Here is an 18,791-nt window from a genome sequence, read left to right on the forward strand (position 1 = left end):
GTCAATCAGCTGTCACGATTTTACCATTCCTGACTTCTGAAGGCACTCTCCCCAGGAATATAACAGTTTTCATGCAAATGAAGACAACATAAGATCATCACCCGAAACGAAAATGGGGGACAATGCTGAGCAACAGACTCTGGCAGGTAGAAACTTCTCTGGACAGGACTGGGGAGGAATATGAGATGTAGATTTGCAGATTCGCCAACTGATAGAATCCCTCACCAAGAAGGTAGCCTACAATATTTGGCAATTTTCCTGAAGCTTTGAATGACCGAAATGAAGCTGTTACAACTTATGTTATTTTAGAAGACATGTTTTCAGTTGCCAGCCCCAAAAGGAAAAGGCTGAACACAAGGAAGCAGATGTTTTGTGGAAGCACAATGCAGTGTATAATCAAGGTTGGAAAAGACCTCTAAGACCATCCATGGCTGATGCTCAGCTAGCTGTAAACTAACAGCTCCAGATCCTTTACTTCCATGCAGCTTTCCAGCCACGCTGCCCCAAGCTTGTAGCACTGTATAAGGTTGTTGTGACTAAAATGCAGGATCTGGCTTTTGGTCTTGTTGAAGCTCACACAATTGGCCTCAACCCATCCATCCCATCCTATCCAGATCCCTCTATAGGGCCTTTATTGCCAGTTCATCTTACAGCACATGGGGATGGCCTGCTCCTGCACTTTCAACATTTCATTCTTGAGGAATGTCCAGACTCTACTTTTCAGATCTCCCAAGAGAGTCTTTCAAACAATGTCCTAAACAGTCCAAAGTCTTCCCTGTGGATATCCAAGGTAGCAGATACCCACAGAGACCCCTCTCCTGTCTTCACCAAAAATTGAGAACTCTAACATTGTGTGGTCTCTATGTCCAAGATGGCTTCCAGTCCCCACATCTCCCACAAGTCCTTCTCTGCTCATCAACATCATGTTTAGTGGGGCCACCTCCCCCACTAGGCTCTTTAACAGCTGCTTCAGGAATTGATCTTCCACGCACTCTAGGAACCTCCTAGACTGCTTTCTTTCCGCAGTATTGTATTTCCACCAAATGTCAGGTAAGTTGAAGTCCCCCACGAGAACAAGCGTTAGCAATTGCGTGACTTCTACCAGCTGCTCACAGAATGCTTCATCTGCCACTTCATCCTGGCTGGGCTGTCTAAAACAGACTCCCAACAGGATGCCATCAGTCAGATGGAAGACCAACGTCTTCCCCTTGATTCTTACCCATAAGGACTCAACTTCATCATTCCCAGCATTGAGCTCTACACCATCAAAACACACCCTAGTACACAGACCCCACCCCACCACTTCTTCTTCCTTGCCCTCCCCTTCTGAAATACTTATAGCCATCCATTGCAGCATCCCAGACATGAGTGATCCCACCTTGATGACATCAAGTGTGGCTCCAGGACTTCAGTACTGTGAGTTCCTGCTCAGTTCACAGGTGTGGTACAGGCCAGCTCTGAGTTTTGGCTGTATGAAACTGGGGAATATCAGCTACATTTTTTACACAGGCTGCTTTTCTCCCTTTCAGTTAAAACGGAATTGAGCTCCAAAGTTTTTAGATCCAGAAAAGGTATTTTCTCACCAGAGCTTAACCACTCAGTGCAGAGCTGTGCTGCCCACTGACATGTTGGTGTTACATATCCACTTACACCAGTGCACTGCAGCCAGAAGGAGCCTTACCAGAAGGCAGGCTGCTGATTCCCTCATTCCCTTCCCAGTCTTAACAGCATCCTTTTACCCAGAGCAACAGCTTTCAAACTATACGGTTACTGAGCCCAAGAATAGGGCTGTGGAGGAGGGAGCCTAGGGCACCAAGTTCTGGAAGGTCTGATGTCCATCTATGGGTTGGAACTGAGGCCTTCAGAAAATTCAGCAACAGCAAGAGAAGCAAACTGAAAATGAGCAAATTTAGCACTAAGCAGTTATTTCTTTCCTTAACATTAGGGTCAGTCACATCATCTCATCAGAATTAAGTGGTTCATTTAGATTCAAGTTCCTGATTATTTTGGAGTCCTTAACTGAAGAACAAAGGTTAGAGCTCACAGTTCTACCAGGACAAAAAAGCATGGCATTTTTTTTTCTTTTCTTGCTACTGCAGTGGCCAAGATTTTTTTTTCAGTATGGCCTGTGACAAGAGGAAAGTAAACACACAACCAGTTTCTACCCCTAGAGTTTAACTTCATTGCTTTTGTATGTGTAAAACAGGTATTACTGTATGTGCAAAGAAATTCCACGTATACCAATTCCAAATGAAGCTGGGCTACCAGACCTTGGTGCAAAACCCCTCAGCAACTGAGTAAGCAATATTCATGGCCATTACAGAAAACATGCCAAGCCTATTGAAATTATCATCCCTCAGGTCATGGCATCATTTCTTCATCTTCTCCTAATTCATTTTCCTCCTTCGACTTTTATCTTAGCCTCATTTTTTCCACTCTGAAAGACCAGTCTTTGCTCAGAGCTGCACAACGCCTCATTATTAAGCCATGTGTTCATTTGGCTAATCTTCTAATTACCAGCTTTAACATCTTGTTTAAACTTCAGTAGTTGAGTAATAGAACTTATTCTAAAGTTCTGCATCTGCTCAAGAAAGGAAGAAAAAAAAAAACAACCACCATCACATTCTTTTATCAAACAGGATTCATAAACCCACGATTAGCCTTTCCACCAGCTTGAAAGGGAAGTTTACACATACTAAAGTACAGATCTATCCAAACATATACACAGCCGTCGGCATAGAAGATAACACAAGAGACAAGAAACACAGCTTGCACCGAGGTCATCTCGTGGCTATTTTAAAAGTGGGATGTTCTCTCTTACAATTTTCTTACCAAAAATAAATCAAGACCAATTTTAATTCTGAGGATGATCAGAGTTGTTTCCCTAAGGAATAAAGGGTAGCTTCTTGGCTTTACCTGATGTTTCTTTGAAACATTTTATCAGCTGTATTACAAGGTCTCTACTTTTCCATTTTTAAACCATCAAATTTATTCTACCCTACCATACTTGAAGCAAATTCAGGCCTTACACATAGAAGTCCCACTAGTGTCTGCAGCACAAACAGCAGCAGGGATACAAGCCCCCCTTGGGGTTTTTCTTTCCTTCCTTGGACCAAGCTGCAGATGTCCAGAGCAGATGTGCATAAGGCATTGCTGCTTGCATGAACTCTCAGACAGATTCTGGAACAAATGCATTCTTTGTGACATTAATACAAAGGTAGGACGTGTAATACACACTTACCACTGATTTACATGCATCCTGCAACCTAAAGCAGCTCCTTGGTTATGTTCGCAAAGGCTTATTTTACTGGCTGAGCTATCAGGTGCAATCAGACACCAGCCTGCACCACCAGTCCCGTGATTTGGATTCCCCATGCTTAGTCAAGCCTCTGAACCCAAGCAACATTCAAGCACTGTCAGCTTGACCTCCCTGGCACAGATGCTCATTGTTTAGTATCCTTATTTTGAAATGCTGGACCTACTGCCTATCCATTGGAAGGTAGAAGTGTGGTGTCAAATCCCCAGGTGCCCCTGTAACACAGACAAGTGCTCCACAGAGCAACGTTCTCATCAAATACCTTGGTTTGTTGTTAACTCTTCAGTGCCCTGCTGAAAAGCATCATCTGAGCAACGCATTTTGCTCAGAAATAAAGCACTAGATTCATGGACCTGGGCAAGAAACAGCAGGCGCTGACCTGTGTCCATAATGCATACAGTCATTTTGTCTGTATACAATGTTCTTTGAGCACCCGTTTTATTTTTTAGAGTCACAGAACCATTAAGGTTGGAAAAGACCTCTAAGATCATCTAGCCCAACAGACAAGCCTCTGGCCAAGGAGTTTGGCCTGCAGACAGCTTCCCGAGTAAAACACCTCGCATACAGTCAAAATAACTATGGCAAAGTACATCAGAGCTGGCAGACTGATGTAGGCAGCACAGATGCATATTAATTTATCACAGCTTGTGACATAAAACAGTAAAAACCCAGAACGTCACGATGCGGCCTACGTGCCTCCCCTTTGTGCATATAAGTCTCGTTAAAGTTAATGGGAGCTGTGTGCCTACTGCATGGGGAGCATAAACTGAATGACAAAACGCACCATATGTTTCCCAACATTTACCAAACAATTGATGCTAGCTCCCATCCTTCTTGAAAACCATCCCTGACAGGATCCCAGCACACAGGGCCTGAGCTCCTACTTACACAGTGAGAACTCCTCTTTGTACAGTGACTGACAGGAGCAAGCAAGGTGCAGATGGCTTACGTTTCCTGAAAAGTCTCCAGGAGTTTGCTATAACTTGGAAAGAGACAGGAATACAAGTGATGTTTAACTTCCTTTCCCCCCTCCATTTTTATTTCATCCTGCCCCTGTGAACAGAAACCCAAATCCTAGAGGCTTTGCATCAAAACCCATAAAGCAGTATATTCCCCAAAGCCATTTCTACTCCATAAGGAAAAAATAAATGTGACACGACATGCAAAGTGAAAGATATGCAGTTCCACCTGCTACTGACATTATTCTGCTGGTAAAAGGAAGAGCTCATCTTTCAGAGCCAGCATAGCATTTACTCCTAGGTGCTCATAAAGGCAGGAAGGTTGGAAAAGACTGTAATGAATCACTTTCAAGCAACTTGGGGTGGGGGGAGTTAAGCCCATTTTATCAGCAGCATCCCAGAACCAAGGATGCTGACTGAACGTTAGCCACACAACTTAATGCTCAGATTACAGAGAAAAAGTTTGCTGGGAAAGCATCTGCTGCTTTCTTCCAGAATTCAAGATGCAAGCTACTAGATAAGCCTTTGGCTTCCCAAAAAAGTCAGCAGGTATTTGCAGCACGCAGGAGCTCTGCCTGCTCCTTCCTTGTTCTACCGATTCTTTACAGCAAAGTGTTCCCATTGTGCTACAGCTTCTCAGAGAGTGCTTTCTACAGACGTCACTATGAATATGGTCAAGTATTCATGTATTCACGTTAAATGAGTGTGAGGGGAGCTGGAAAGATGCCAGGCACAGTGGAGAACTCCTCGCTGGTTTGCGGAGTTTGGGGAATAATTCTGTCAATTGCTACTCAGCAGAACACCAGGTATTTGTGCAGCACTTTGTTATTATTTTCATGTTTGTTAGTCGTACCACTCAGCACTCCGCTGACTCGTTGTCAATGAGCGAAAAAAAGGTAAGTGGACAATCAACAACCTCAAATAAGTATTAAGCCTTCCCTCCTTTCAGGATAATAAAGAAATAGTTTGATCGGGCTTCAGGTCTGCTTCCAACACTGAGAAATAGCTTTCTCATTCTCAGCCTGTCAAGCAGACTTATTGATTGTGAACCAATCTAGTAGGACAATTCACTGAGAACACCATTCGGAGCATGTAAAATATGCTGCCTCTTGCATAGAGCACTGACAAGAAACCAGCAATTTTGATCTCAGAGTACGTATACTGCAGGAGGATGAAATTTGGAGTTTATTCCACAGGAAATATGGGAAAGCCCATGTTTCTGTGCTGTGTACATGACATACCGGGTTTTCTGTACAACATCTGGGTTTGGTAGAGGCCTTGTTAAGCAAGGTATTGGCAGTCAGTACAAGCCACATTCCCCCATTAGCAGTAAGTAGTGGCACAGAAGAAGTCTGCAAAATTGCATCCTCTCCTCCATTTCCCCCTCCTCATAGGCAACCCTGCATACATCCACACAAACCAGCATCAGAAACTGCAGAAGCCAAAGGAAGATGAGCTGTTCATTACCTTACCATTTACTGAAACAACTACTTGTTATGAATTGTCCTCCCTTACCTGACTTACAATGAGCCAAGTCAGGAGGGAGCACGATGACTCTGCTAGATCAGATCTTCAGTACCTGGTTAGAGCAGCCAGCCAGCACGCACGCCTTCTCTGCCCTGAGCAGGACCCTCTCAGATGTACCCACGGTATCAAGAGAGGTTGCAATACCTCCTCCCTGGCAGGGATACGGCACAACATAGAGCAGGTTAAGAGCAAGATTCTGGAGCCTTAATGCTTGTCAGGGTCCTTTAACCAGATGGAACCTATTTCAATACTGCCTCCAGGAGTTCCCAGAGCCGATGGGAAGCCAGTGCCATTATAAGCACACAGGTCAAACCCACAAACCAAGCTGGTGATTTTTCATTTCATCTCACCTTTCCTGCACTTGGATTTATTACGATCTATTTTTTCCCTCTTCTGGTGGAGCTAGAAGTGGTCACCTACACCACAGGGATCACCCACCCACGGACACTGTCCCTAGGGAAAAGAACTGAGACAAGCCCACTTAAGTTTGGGGAAAAACAGTTTCGTAAATTTAAAACAACACACACAAGGTAGAAGTGTGACCACGCTTTTTCCATATAAATAATGTCATACTTGTGAGGAGGGGGCCCTCGGCGATATTTCCTGAATGGGCTCATTATGTTGCACCTGACCCAGAGACATTTCAATGGCATTTTTATTTATTTTTTTTCTTATTTATTTTTGCCTGATGAGTTGCGTATAATCAAATGCTTTACGATGCTAAATCTCATTAAGACGCTTCACTCTGCAGGAGTGTAACATCAGTAAGTTTAATCACTCTATAGGTCTTTGAGCAGGAAGATCCCACTGTGATATTTAAGCATCAAGCAACGCTCAGAGCAAGGGAGAAGGGAGCAATCCACACGTCTTCTCAGAGCCTCACAAGCTCAGAGTCTTCAGAATAATTTAGGCTTTGCTTTTATCATCATCATCATCCTTTTACAAATAGAAAAGTAAGAATTGCATTACCAGGAATGGGCCAGGCTCCAGATAGAGGCCCTGTGGAAGAATTTGCACAGAGTCTAGGTTAGCTCAGATTCGTATCAGCCTCCAAGAAAAACATTCAGGAGAAACATTAAATCCTCTGAGGGGAAATATTAACAGATAGTCATGAATGGAAACTGATTATTAATTATTTTTTTTCCCCTCTCTCTTTCTCCATTTTATATTTTTAGTTTAAAATGTCATGTAAAGTCTGACATTGATAAAAACGGCAGGAAATGTTCCTTGCTCAATTAAATTACCACATAGACTGGCTTAACATCTGCTTGGCAAACCCTTCATAAATGCACAGCATTAATATTTAATAAAAATATCTATAGCTTTGGTTGGTACTGGAGACATTTCACACTTTGCTCACACATGGTGTTTCATATAATTATTCTCTACAGGCTGTCGCTTTAGTCCTTTAAGCAAAATAAAAGTTCCAAGGATGATTAAGTGTATGAAGTGCATCTCCTAGGACACCTTCTTCCCCCAGAGACCTTTCCCATTGACTCTGGCATTATATGGGAGAAGCACAAAAAGGAGAAAGTGGAGCCAAACTGGAGGAAAAGAAAAGAAAGATCTCAGTGCTTTGGCCAATCTGATTTCCTCCATCACTCCACCACAGCTTTTCCAAAGCACTGCTCCAGGTAGCTCATCGCTTCCCACAAGCAGCCACAGATGACGGGTGAAGGCAACGTCAGTATTGCATTTAAAGCTGCATGTATTTGACGTTCATAAAAGTTCTGGAGAAGAAAAAATGAAACAAAACACAAAGCTTCCCTCCACCATCTCAGATACCTTGAGCATTAGCTAAATATGCCTCACTCAGTAGATCTGTGCTGTCTTATACAGATTCTCCAGCATTGAAAATAAAAACAAGCATCTATATTTAAAACAACAACAAAGACATACAGAAAGCCCCATCTCAGAGGGCTTCCTTCAACATCAAGGAGATCTGTATTCATTCATGGCTGGAAAAAAAATAGAAATTAAAAAATGACAGCACCCAATCTCTCCTCCTGGCAAAATCAGAAGCATTTCTGTGCTTTGCTAAGACATGGCCATGGTAAGTTAGACTGAAATGCCTGCGAGAGAAAACAAGCAGCCTCTAGCAGAGTGGTCTTCAGCCCCGTGACAGGGCAATCCATCCCAGATGCTGAAGAAGGGCTACAACTGAAATCCCATCCACCTCATCCAGACTCTCGAGTGCATTTGGCAGCATGCTCTCAAAAAAAAATCACTGACTAATGAAGTTAGGCTGGTGTTGATGGGCTTCTGTTGCAGAATTGATAAAGATATAAATTAACCCTGTAAAAGAAGATTGTGAAGATCTATTATGGTTACCTTCCTGGCTGTGCTCATTACTATTCTGTACCTACCTAATGCTACAGTAGAATCTACTACTTGTAACAATCAATAGACAGATTACTGAGAATGCTTGCTTGAAGCATCTATAGCTATTGACACTTCTCATCTCTTGCCAGAAAGAGGAGGGCAAGAAAGCAATTTCCTTACACATTTGGGAAAGGAGAAGCCTCATCTTAAGTCAAGCCCTGCATTCTGCCTCCTAAAGAAGAAAGGTTGTTTGTTGTTTTTTTTTTCTGTGAATGCAAAAGATTTTCTGTCAGCTGGCTCAAGGAAGTATAACTAACCAGAAGTGATGGGATGAAACTGAGCATGAGGACAGGGGAATGGGGAAGATGGATATCTGGAAACATTTAGCAAAAGTAGGTATATTAGGTTGTGGAATAATCTCCCATGGGAAATGGCAGAGCCCTATTGATTGAGTCTTTCTGAAACTACATAGACAAGGAATGCAAAAAGAGAATTACTGCACGGTCAACTCCCACATCTCCCGAGACCAGAAAAGATGGACTTCAGTAAGCCTCTTCTACCTTTCATTTCTACAGCCCCCTGTTTTGCTGAAATCCCCATTGATGGAAATGAGTTCTCCTTTGCACTCTGTGGCAAGAGAAGGGGCAGCACCAGAACCCCATGAGACCCAAAAAGAAACAATCCAGCAGCCTGAAAGACCTGCACCTCTCTGTCAGGTTGCCCAGGCAGAGGCACAGACCACAAGGCAGCAGATGCATTTCACTGAGCAACAACTCCCTGACTCTTTCCTCAAAACAAAGATTGAGACAGAATTCAAAGAATAATATGAAAGAATAAAGTATTCTAAAGCGTTAGTGCCCCCTTTGAATGTCTCAATCATTTATTACTAAGTATGGACTTTACTGCCCCATAAGAAAGGCTACAGGGGAATACAGAACTCAAAACCCATTAAAAAGGCTTATCGGATCGGAGCTTGCTCTGAGGATCTTTGCAATTATGAAAACACTGCCATAAAACCCTCTGAAGAGTAATAGAAAAAGTAGATAAGTTGTAATGGCATAAAAGTTACAGACTACATCTTTGACCTAAACAGATCAATGTAGCTTTCTCCAGTCAGTGGAACCACTAGGATTTGTATCACTGAAAAAAATATCAGACCCTGGCTCTGGAGCCAATCCTGTCCACGTAGCAGCCTTTGTGATCTGAACATAAAGCTATCCTCAACATACTTCTTGCTATCTCTCTTAATAAAAACATAAATGTATATATAAGCATATATATACATATACAATAGATACTAACTGCTGGAAATGAAGCTGTTAATTCTGCTGCTTGCTTTACTTTTTGTGGGATGTGCAGTTCAGTATTTCTGCCCAATTCTTACATTTGCCCACAGTAATCTGTTAAGGCCTGACAGTATGCACAATTACACAAACCTTTGGGCCTCATTCAGTACAATCATTTTTGTTATGCTCACCTTCTCACACCAGTCTAATCTTTGGTTTGTATCCCATGCAGATTTGCAACAAGGAAAAGACTGGTAAATATCATCCAAAGTACTGAAGATATACCTTAAATCCATCTTCCTTCCTAAAAAAACAGTTTGTCATGTTAAAGGCCAAAAAATTCCTGTTTTAATCAGAATTAGTTATAATCACTGAGTAATAGCAAAGGTTTTGTATAACGTCGCTCACCGCTTTTCTAGAGCCCCTTCAACAGGGAGACAACCTACAATAGCTACTGCTGATTAAAATGGCATTTTATAGAACTAAGCATCTTGCTCAGGCTTATGACTATTTTTCACTAACACTTTCTGCTTCCCCAGCTGCATTTCCAATGTTTTGCATATGGCCACATCAAAGCTCACCATGATTAAAAGTTAACATTCAAAAGAGCTATTACATCCTACAACAGCACGCTTGTAAAGTGGATGTAAATAAAAACTGACCTTCTATTTAAAGTTTATGGTTTCAACTCCGCAGCTCACAGATAAATAGAAAAAAATACATATTCTCAGCCAAGCTGCATTAAAACAAAAGCCAGTAGGAAAATGTACATAAGCAGGGCTGCAGCACAGGCAGGACTGCAGCATCTGCAGGCAGTCTCAGACGTGCAGGAGAGAACAAAGTACTGGGAACTGCACAGACCCATGGAGGCAGGGGGCTGGGGTAGATTTTCTCTTTTTTCCTTCACTCTGCTGACCAAATCAAAATCTTCTACTTCTTTTCTGGTGAGGAGCAGGGCTGGCCCATAGCTTGCCAGCAGCCCTAACAAAATTTGGCTTAGATCCACAGGTGTTACTGCAAGTCCTGCCATGCCTCCTACGCTCATACAGTTTGTTACAGTGCTTTGAACTGTCATTTTCTGCTTGGAAGTTGCCTCAAATTTGTTGTGTTTCACAGGGATGATGGCGCTACTTTTCCAAACATGGAGCCAGTATGAGCAAAGCAAATTGCGACATATCCCTTAATTCTAAACTCTGCAACTCAAATCACGTTCATCTGTCCACACCGGTCATTCAAACTTTGGCCTAATCTGCTCCAAACTCATCTAAATCACTCCAGATTATACTTCAGATGTACCTGGCACCAACTGAAAAACATCACCAGGGATGGGCTGCCAGCCCATATAGCCCAGCAGCCCTCCCACCCCACCATGCCCACATCCCTCAGTGCCACATCTACTGTTTTCCTTAAAAACTCCAGGGACGGTGACTCCACCACTTCTGCAGGCAGCCCGTTCCAAAATGCTGTCCAAACAGTGTGCACCACTGGCAGCTCCAACTGCGTTCTGTTTGCAGACATTCTGTAGAGCCTAAGAAAATGATATGAAATATAGCGTGCTCTACTGGGCACCCCCCCACACACAGATGTTTCTCTTGTCTTCTTTCCCTCGAGTTTTCTGTCCTCCTCAAAATGGACAAGTTCTCCTTGTGCTATTGCTTCCTCGCCATTCCCCTCTGGCAGATTTTCAGCATCTGACAACATGCTGTTTTTCAAGACATACTTTGAGAAGTAGTACACCATATACTTGTTCTAATCAAAGTATTAAGGTATCAGCAATGACATCTTTTGTAGGACATTTCCCAGCAAGGTACTTAATGTTCACATTTTCAGTAAAATGATCAGACAGTAAGTCCAATATCAGCAGCATCTCCTCCTCAAGACTGCTGGTTGATTCCCCAGGATAATGTTAATGTAATTCTTTTGCTAATTAGAAGCCACAGCACATCAAGAAATGGCCTAATGCGTTCCTGGCTCATAAAACATACAACAAATTCCTAATGCACTGCGATGTAAAAAGGCAAGTCACAGAAAGCTGACAAGGATGGAAGGGAGAAGAGACACAAGTTGGTTTTCAGTCAAGAATTATCCTCAGAGAAGGCAAAATTGAACTTTATCACACAGAGCACCATAGCTAAGTCAGAGAGAAAGAGCTAAAATTTGCACCATCCTGCCAATAAAGAGCAGCACAGCCACCTGGCAGATGGGACACGAGGTCCCTGTGGTCCTGCTCCCCATGACATTGCTTCTGTCCACTCCCACCTATGGGACACGCTGTCACTGGCTCTGGCAGTCTGACAGAGGCAGCAGAGAGGGGCTGCCAATGGCTATAGAGCTGCTAGGTGGCTCAATCATCCTGGAAGACATCATCTACAGCAAAGGCTCTTTTGTCGCTTCTGTTTTTCAGCCCTGGAGATGTGTCTTTCTGAGCAGGCCTCGTGCCAACCCCATCTATACAGACTGTAAGGATCAGACGTGAATACTGCCCATAACATCAGCCCCAACATGACATGTCAAACCCACATCTGCTTGCAATGTCCTGTAATGCCAACACAAAGCTGCACAATGACGTGCAGGATAGAGACTACAGGACCAGTCCCAGGAGGGCTCAGTATTAAGTTTAGCACCACACATCGATTTAGTTGTACAACGAGCATTTTGGAAATAAAAGAGGGACACAGCTGCAAGGCCTCTGGATAAACAGCACTTTTTCTAATGAAAAAAGCTCACCTGTGGATGTTCAAAATTTAGGCGATTGCCTGAGGAACTGTACTCTGCATAGTCCTAGCTGTTGATAGGACCAACATTTTGGAAATAAGCCTGGATGCCTTGCTTTTTTGTCTTGCCCTTATTTGCAGAAAAACCAGAGGCAGCACACGCTCGCCAACAAGGTGCAGTAAAACTGCATCAGAGCCAGCAACGCTACTGCCTGCTTTCCCACAGCCCTCACTGCAGAATTTGACACAAAGAACACAATGTGTGAGGTCCCGGGGTCACAGAGACCTGTGCACTAGGGAGAGGTGCTGTATAAAATCTGCTAACGTGTAATAGCAGAGCATATTGAAATGATAAAGCCAGAACTGTCTGGGGCATCATGCTACTGTTTTCTAATGGTTATGGATTCCATGCAAATGCTAATGTTTGCACTAAAAGCCCTCTCAGCAATATTTTGCAGCCTGAATAAGTCTTTATTTTGAATTGTTTAATTACTTAATGAGGTCGGGGAGAAGTCCATCTTAGGGATCATTAGTTAAGACTTTAAAACACTGAGATTGAAGACAATTAGCGTCTGAGGGAACAGCAAAACTTTGCCACTTGTCGGCCAAATGCAAAATTACACCAAGTGCAAGAGCTGCACCAGCCCTGCTGGAATCAATGCCCAGTCCCAGGTCAAGCAGGGTGCAAGGTCTAGTTATCTCAGAGCTGGGTCTCCCTTGATAAAATCTTTCCATTACGAAAGTGCAGCCATCCAAAAGTGAGGCGTACCTAAATAAGTGGTTACTCAGTGCTCAGAGATCTCTGCTGAGCCCCTGCTGCAGGCCAGGCTGTTTATACCTGTAGCACTTCTTAATTATTAACATTTTACAAACTATTTACAAGCAGGGCTTTAATATAAAGTACAAATCTAAACTCCATGACAGGAAGAAATGTAGAGTTCCAGGAGAACAGTTACTTTAAGAGTATAATATAATATGAATCTGCAGTTTTTCTAAAGCAGCTACTTTTAATGAAGTCTGTACTTAGGCAAACACACACCGCTGGTTTGCTTTTGCTACCATCAGATACAACCACTCAATAGCATGTACTGAATCACAAGAGACTCACACTCACTTGCAGGTGGGTCTCTTGAGAGGTTGTATGCAGAGGCCACAAACTGTATGGTGGACAAAGCACAAAGCAGGAGTTAACGAAACTATGCTACTGTAAGGGCTGGGTAAGCATGAGTGGTTCTCAGCCAAAAACTCCAGTGAAAACACAATGAAACTCAGCTGGAAACAGACCCAAGAAAAAGAAGAAAGTGACCGGGGAAGAAAAATACTCACCGAGCAGCTTGAAAAGAGCATTGCTAACATCAGGGTTCTTGAACAGCAAAACTGTAATAAGACTCAACACTGGGATTTAATTCAATCTCTTGTTTTCCCAGAACAGACCTGATGGCAGAATTAGGTTTTTGTCTAAGCCAGAATACAGAAATATTGCAATGAAAATCAAAGAAAAATCTTGACACCTCTGTTTTGCACAAGTAAACTTGCAGAACAGGCTCAAAAGACAGCATGTTGAAATTCAGATAAAAGCCTCACCTTTCCTTTTTTTTTTCTTTTTTTTGCAAGCTAACTGAGCTTAACATCTCACCAGGAGTTTCTCTTCAAAGATCTGGCCCCAGTTTACTATTCACCCACTGCAACTAAGATACCTGCCACACAGCATCAAGACAGAGTTTTAAACTTTCGGGGGAAAGATCTTTCTTGAAATAACATTCGTGTTAAGCTGCTTTTTGTCTCCTTCTTTCCCAGCTTTCCACATAGCCCAGACAGACTGTAGCTTCTCCCAGCTTTATTATCTCCATACCTCCAGCTGAGGTCCCTGGTGTCTCTACTCCAATATCTGAACTTCCTCTCTGACACATGATGTCATTTCTTACGCTACCAGATCTTCCCAGAAAGCTGCCTCCTTAATAAAGTGACTAAAAGGAACACCTTTATAGTGCTGAAACAAAACAGTAAATTCAGTTTCTCAACATTTTGGCTGTTTCCCATCCCCTCCTCCAGGTCTGAGCAAAATCTCTCCTTACAGACAGTAGAGGAAACCAAATGAAGCAGTAAAAGTGCCAGGTCATTCTACTTGAGGACATGAGAAGATGTAGCAACAGCTATATTGCATCCAACCATTGCAATGCTTTTCTTAGGAGCTATATTAAAAGTCTACAGAAACAAAGTTTTCAGCACTACCAGAAAAAACCCTCTGTGGTATTTACACTAAAGGCTGGGGGTGCTGAAGCCAAAACCAAGTTTACTTGGAGGTGAGACCAACTAGCATTGCTCAAACTGAAGTATATTTCGGTTACAGTCCTACTGAAATAATCAGGCTACTCTCAAAGGGAATTAAAACTGGAATTCAGTCCTTAATGTAATTTTCATGTATGTTTATTTGCGTAGTTGTGTCTCGCTCTCATTTCATTCCATGGATCAAAATACGATCATCAGGAAGATCAGTTACTCTAAACAGGGCTTCCACTCCGGTTTTAGAGCATTAGCCAAACTTACCTTAAAACAGAAAGCAGCTTTTCTTCCTGCACTTTGACTGCCAGACCTAGTTCTTCTAACAAGTTGTAACTACAATAGGGTTTTTTTTCCCACTATTAACCATGGTTTCAAATAAACAAACAAAAAAAAATGAATCCATACCCACAGCTTAGCTGTGACATGTAGAACACACTAGGATTTGCTATTACAGCAAACTGCATTACTTCAGATACTACACAGCAGAAATTGAATGACCTATTTAGATTAGAAGTTTGGGGTAATCTATATTATACATAATATAATCTATATAAAGAATCCTGTTTACATTTTAATAACATAATTATACTTTCAATAGCATTTCAGTCTGGGTATTTAGATCAGCGCAGTTAGCTAAGCAGGGAATAGGAATAGCTACACCTATAGACAAAATGTCAGAGGATTTAGGATAAAACCTATTAAAGTCATTGCAATCCTTCCAGAGTTTTCATTCAATTCTGGATGAAGTATTTTGTCTTACACAGAGCAAACCACGGATCTTTTACAAATCACACTTTTGCATTTTTCAGAAGACTTTTTCTCCAACAAGCTGTCAGGTGCTGCTGAGTGAATCGTTTATTTTCTATTTAGCAACTGAATGAAAAGTAAAGCGAAAGAAAAAACAAAAACCCTTCAGCTCAAGCTGAATGAAATTTGATGGATTTTAGTTTTATCTCATTGAGCCAACAAAATCAGACTTCCAAAAAACCAACGTCATTTCACTTAGACAGACATTTCCACTGGAGAAATGAAAACAAGGTATAAAGACAGCCCAGACTTACAGTGACGATCCTTTTCCTTTTGCTGCCCAGTACAAGCAGAGAGGAGTCACCAGGCTGGAGGGCACAGTCCCACTTTCATCCATGCATCCATGCTTCTCCTCCAACTGCATCATAACAAAACACATGCAGGTGGTAAATATTGAGCTCACTGTCCTCAAATGACATCATTAATTACAATGGTACAACATCAAAATTTAAATAGTCCTGAGAGCAGGGCCTAAAAACAGGCTATTCTACGTGCCCACACCCCGCAATATCCTTCACTCTTTAGAGATCAATCATAAAAGCATAGAACAGCTTAGTTTGGAAGGGACCTTAAAGCCCATCTAGGTCCAGCCGCTGCCATGGGCTGCCATGGGCTGGCTGCCCTGGGCCCATCCAGCCTGGCCTTGGGCACCTCCAGGGATGGGGCACCCACAGCTCTGGACAGCAGTGCCAGGGTCTCACCAACCTCTGAGTAAAACATTTCCTCCCAACATCTAACCTGAATCTCTTCTCTTTCATTTTAATGCCATTCCCCCTCATCCTATCATGATCAGAACATGTAAAAAGTCAATCCCCTCCTGTTAATACGCTCCCTTCAAGTACTGGAGGGCTGCAATGATGTCTCCCTGGAGCCTTCCCTTCTCCAAGCTAAACAAGCCCAATTCTCTCAACTAGGGCTGGCCCTCACAAGGGCAGAGTAGAGGGGGACAATCCTCTCCCTCTCCCTCTTGCAACCCAAGATACAGTTGGCCTTCTGGGCTGCAAGCACTCACTGCTGCCTCATGTCCAGCTTTTCGCCTACCAGGACCCCAAGTTTCTCTCACGCTATACATACGTATCTGGGATTGCCCTGCCCTAAGTACAACATATTGCACTTGGCCTTGTTGAACCTCATGAGGGCACACTTCTCAAGCCTCACCATGTCCCTCTGAATGGCAGCCCCTCCTTCTGTCCATCGATTTATCAACTGCACCACTCAGCTTGGTGTCATCTGCAAACTTGGTGAGGGTGCACTCAATCCCACTGTCTATGTCACTGATAAAGATGTTGAAAAGCACCAGAAGCTGAAGCTCTTTTTTTCTTTTTCTTTTTAAATGTAGATGGAACTCCCCCAAGAAGAGACTCAGGCCAAAGAAAACTGTCATCACAGCATCAGCCTCCTAAGGGCACTAATAGGCGTGAAGTGCCCTGATATGGGCTTTATCCCTGACTCAGAGCCCTTAGAACCTCCTGCTTTCAGCAGATGGATTAATGGACTGACTGTATCTCTCATCCTAGCTCTGCCTCATATTTGTGCCCCATGTCACCCCGTAAGCCCTTGTTGCTACCTTATGGCCCAACGTGGGAAATTCACCCTGCAGAGGTAGCCACTGCCTCCAGCCCACATTTATGGAGCAGCCTTTGTCTGCCATCCCAACCCCAGGACTTTCCCTCAGCCCAGCACTATGTAAGGTGACCCCACAGCCCCTGGAACATGCCCAACAGCTCCAAGTAACTCAATAGACCCTACAGGAGAGCGTGGCCTAGGAAGGAGGTGAGAAGAAGGGCTGACACTATCATGGAAAATTAAGTTATGCTGTCTTATGCCAGAAACTGAAAACAAAGAAAAAAAGTAGTTATTATAAGTCTTCCACTCTACAGAGATTATATCCAGCAAGTTGCCACTCTACAATTTGATTAGAAAAGTTTAGAAGGTCACAATAGACACAACATTTGCAAAATGAGTCAGTTTAGAGCAAGGGCTACAAATGCTTTGTTGAAGCAGCCAGTCTTTTTTGCACCTAAGACATGAGAAACTATGGGTGGACACATGGAGTTTTATGCCTGTAAAGTGTTTTCTGAGCTAGCATAATTATATTTGAAGTTGTAGCATGATATAAACTGCTTTTAAGCCCCATAAAAAGCTTGTGGTGGTCTGCACAACAAATCTCTCTAGTGCTATAAGCCAGGTATTAGTAAAGAAAAAATGTTTTGTTTTAACCTTTCCCATCAAATACTCCAAAAGTTAATCAAAATCACCCACTTTTTTCCACATGCATTTTTAATGTCGAGGACACGTCGCATGTCATGGGAAAAAATCTGCTGTCACAAATTTCAACTCGTTCTGGTTAAGAGCTATTTCTCTAGGAAGAAGGGCCCCAACAGTGCTGAAAAAAGACCTAAATATAGCCACGTGCAATAGTGAAGTTTGCTCCTATTACTTCAGACTCCTGGGATCAAGACATCAGGTTAGTCATAAACGTTCTGTGACGTTACATTTTCCAAAGACACCACAGTAAAATATGAATTTATGAAGATCAGAAAACCCCAGCAGACAGAACTGAATCTTTAGGTTAGCAGAGGTAATTTCTGTGATATCATTTTATTAGCCTCTTACTATTTTATAGCTCAGTAAGCAATGAAGATCCAAACAGAAGGAGTAACTCCACAGCAGAAAGGATTTTGCAAAGAACTGTGTGAGCAATAGAGAAAAGAAACACCAATTACACAAAGCTAAGTATGATAAACTCAGCCGTCCCTATCTCTTTTTTGCAATCATACATCTTCCCATAAAGCTTCTGACTCAAAGAAAGACAAAAGAAAACCTGCAAAGCACCGTGTCATGACCTGGTGATCTTTTCAGCTTAAGGAGGAGATGAAAGGCAGAGGCAAAATACACAAAACAAGTACAACCACAAGGGCAGTAAAAAGCGTTATAAAGCCGGAACGTGCTCTTGTGGATGGGACAAAGATGCACTCCCTTGCCACAGGTGGGAGAACCTCCCCAAGGCACACTCTGGTGGGAGCTCACCACCGACGGACAGCAATGCAGCAGAGGGGCTGCACAGCAGCTCCTGGGAAGGGTCATTTTGCTGCAGGTAATCTGCCCAAGGTCCCATTCTGCTCCTGCCACTGCAGCCCCGCAGGCAGCCACCCAGGATGGGCTCCTCGTCTTTGAAAGACAGTCACCAAATAAAGATGCTATCTGACCAGCAGTTAACAACCAGCTTGTTAGTTAATAGCCTGAGGGAATCTGAGGGCGTTCTATGCTCTAATACTCTGTTCATTAACTGTAGTAACAACCAATTTCAAGGTGATTATTGCTATTATAAGCTATGATCAATTTTTTAAACATGATTCCATTTTTTTCCCAGCCTAAAGCTGGAGCATTAGAGCAAGGGGAGCAGCTGTGTTGAGAATTAGACTTTTCCCCAGATTAATATCTGATTTTCCATCAAAGAGAATACAGGACACATTCTGTTAGGTTTCTAATTGTTTCTACCATAAACCTCCACCACACTGAAATATGATCTCTAATAATTTTTAGTTTGAACTTCCTATCCATAATCCATCTGACT

At 42.7% G+C, this 18,791-nt stretch overlaps 1 long non-coding RNA gene across 1 annotated transcript in view; it reads right to left on the reverse strand.

Annotated features, from left to right (window-relative positions):
* LOC128076344 (uncharacterized) overlaps positions 1 to 15,554 on the reverse strand; it is a 166,403-nt gene extending 150,849 nt beyond the window's left edge. The window contains exon 1 of the long non-coding RNA XR_008204358.1: positions 15,469 to 15,554. This is a non-coding gene — a long non-coding RNA (uncharacterized LOC128076344). The remainder of the gene's footprint in view (positions 1 to 15,468) is intronic.
* Positions 15,555 to 18,791: the final 3,237 nt, after the last annotated feature.

The sequence above is a fragment of the Tympanuchus pallidicinctus genome, unplaced genomic scaffold (genome assembly GCF_026119805.1).
Source record: "Tympanuchus pallidicinctus isolate F22 unplaced genomic scaffold, pur_lepc_1.0 scaffold1, whole genome shotgun sequence".
NCBI classification, from domain to species: Eukaryota; Metazoa; Chordata; class Aves; order Galliformes; family Phasianidae; genus Tympanuchus; species Tympanuchus pallidicinctus.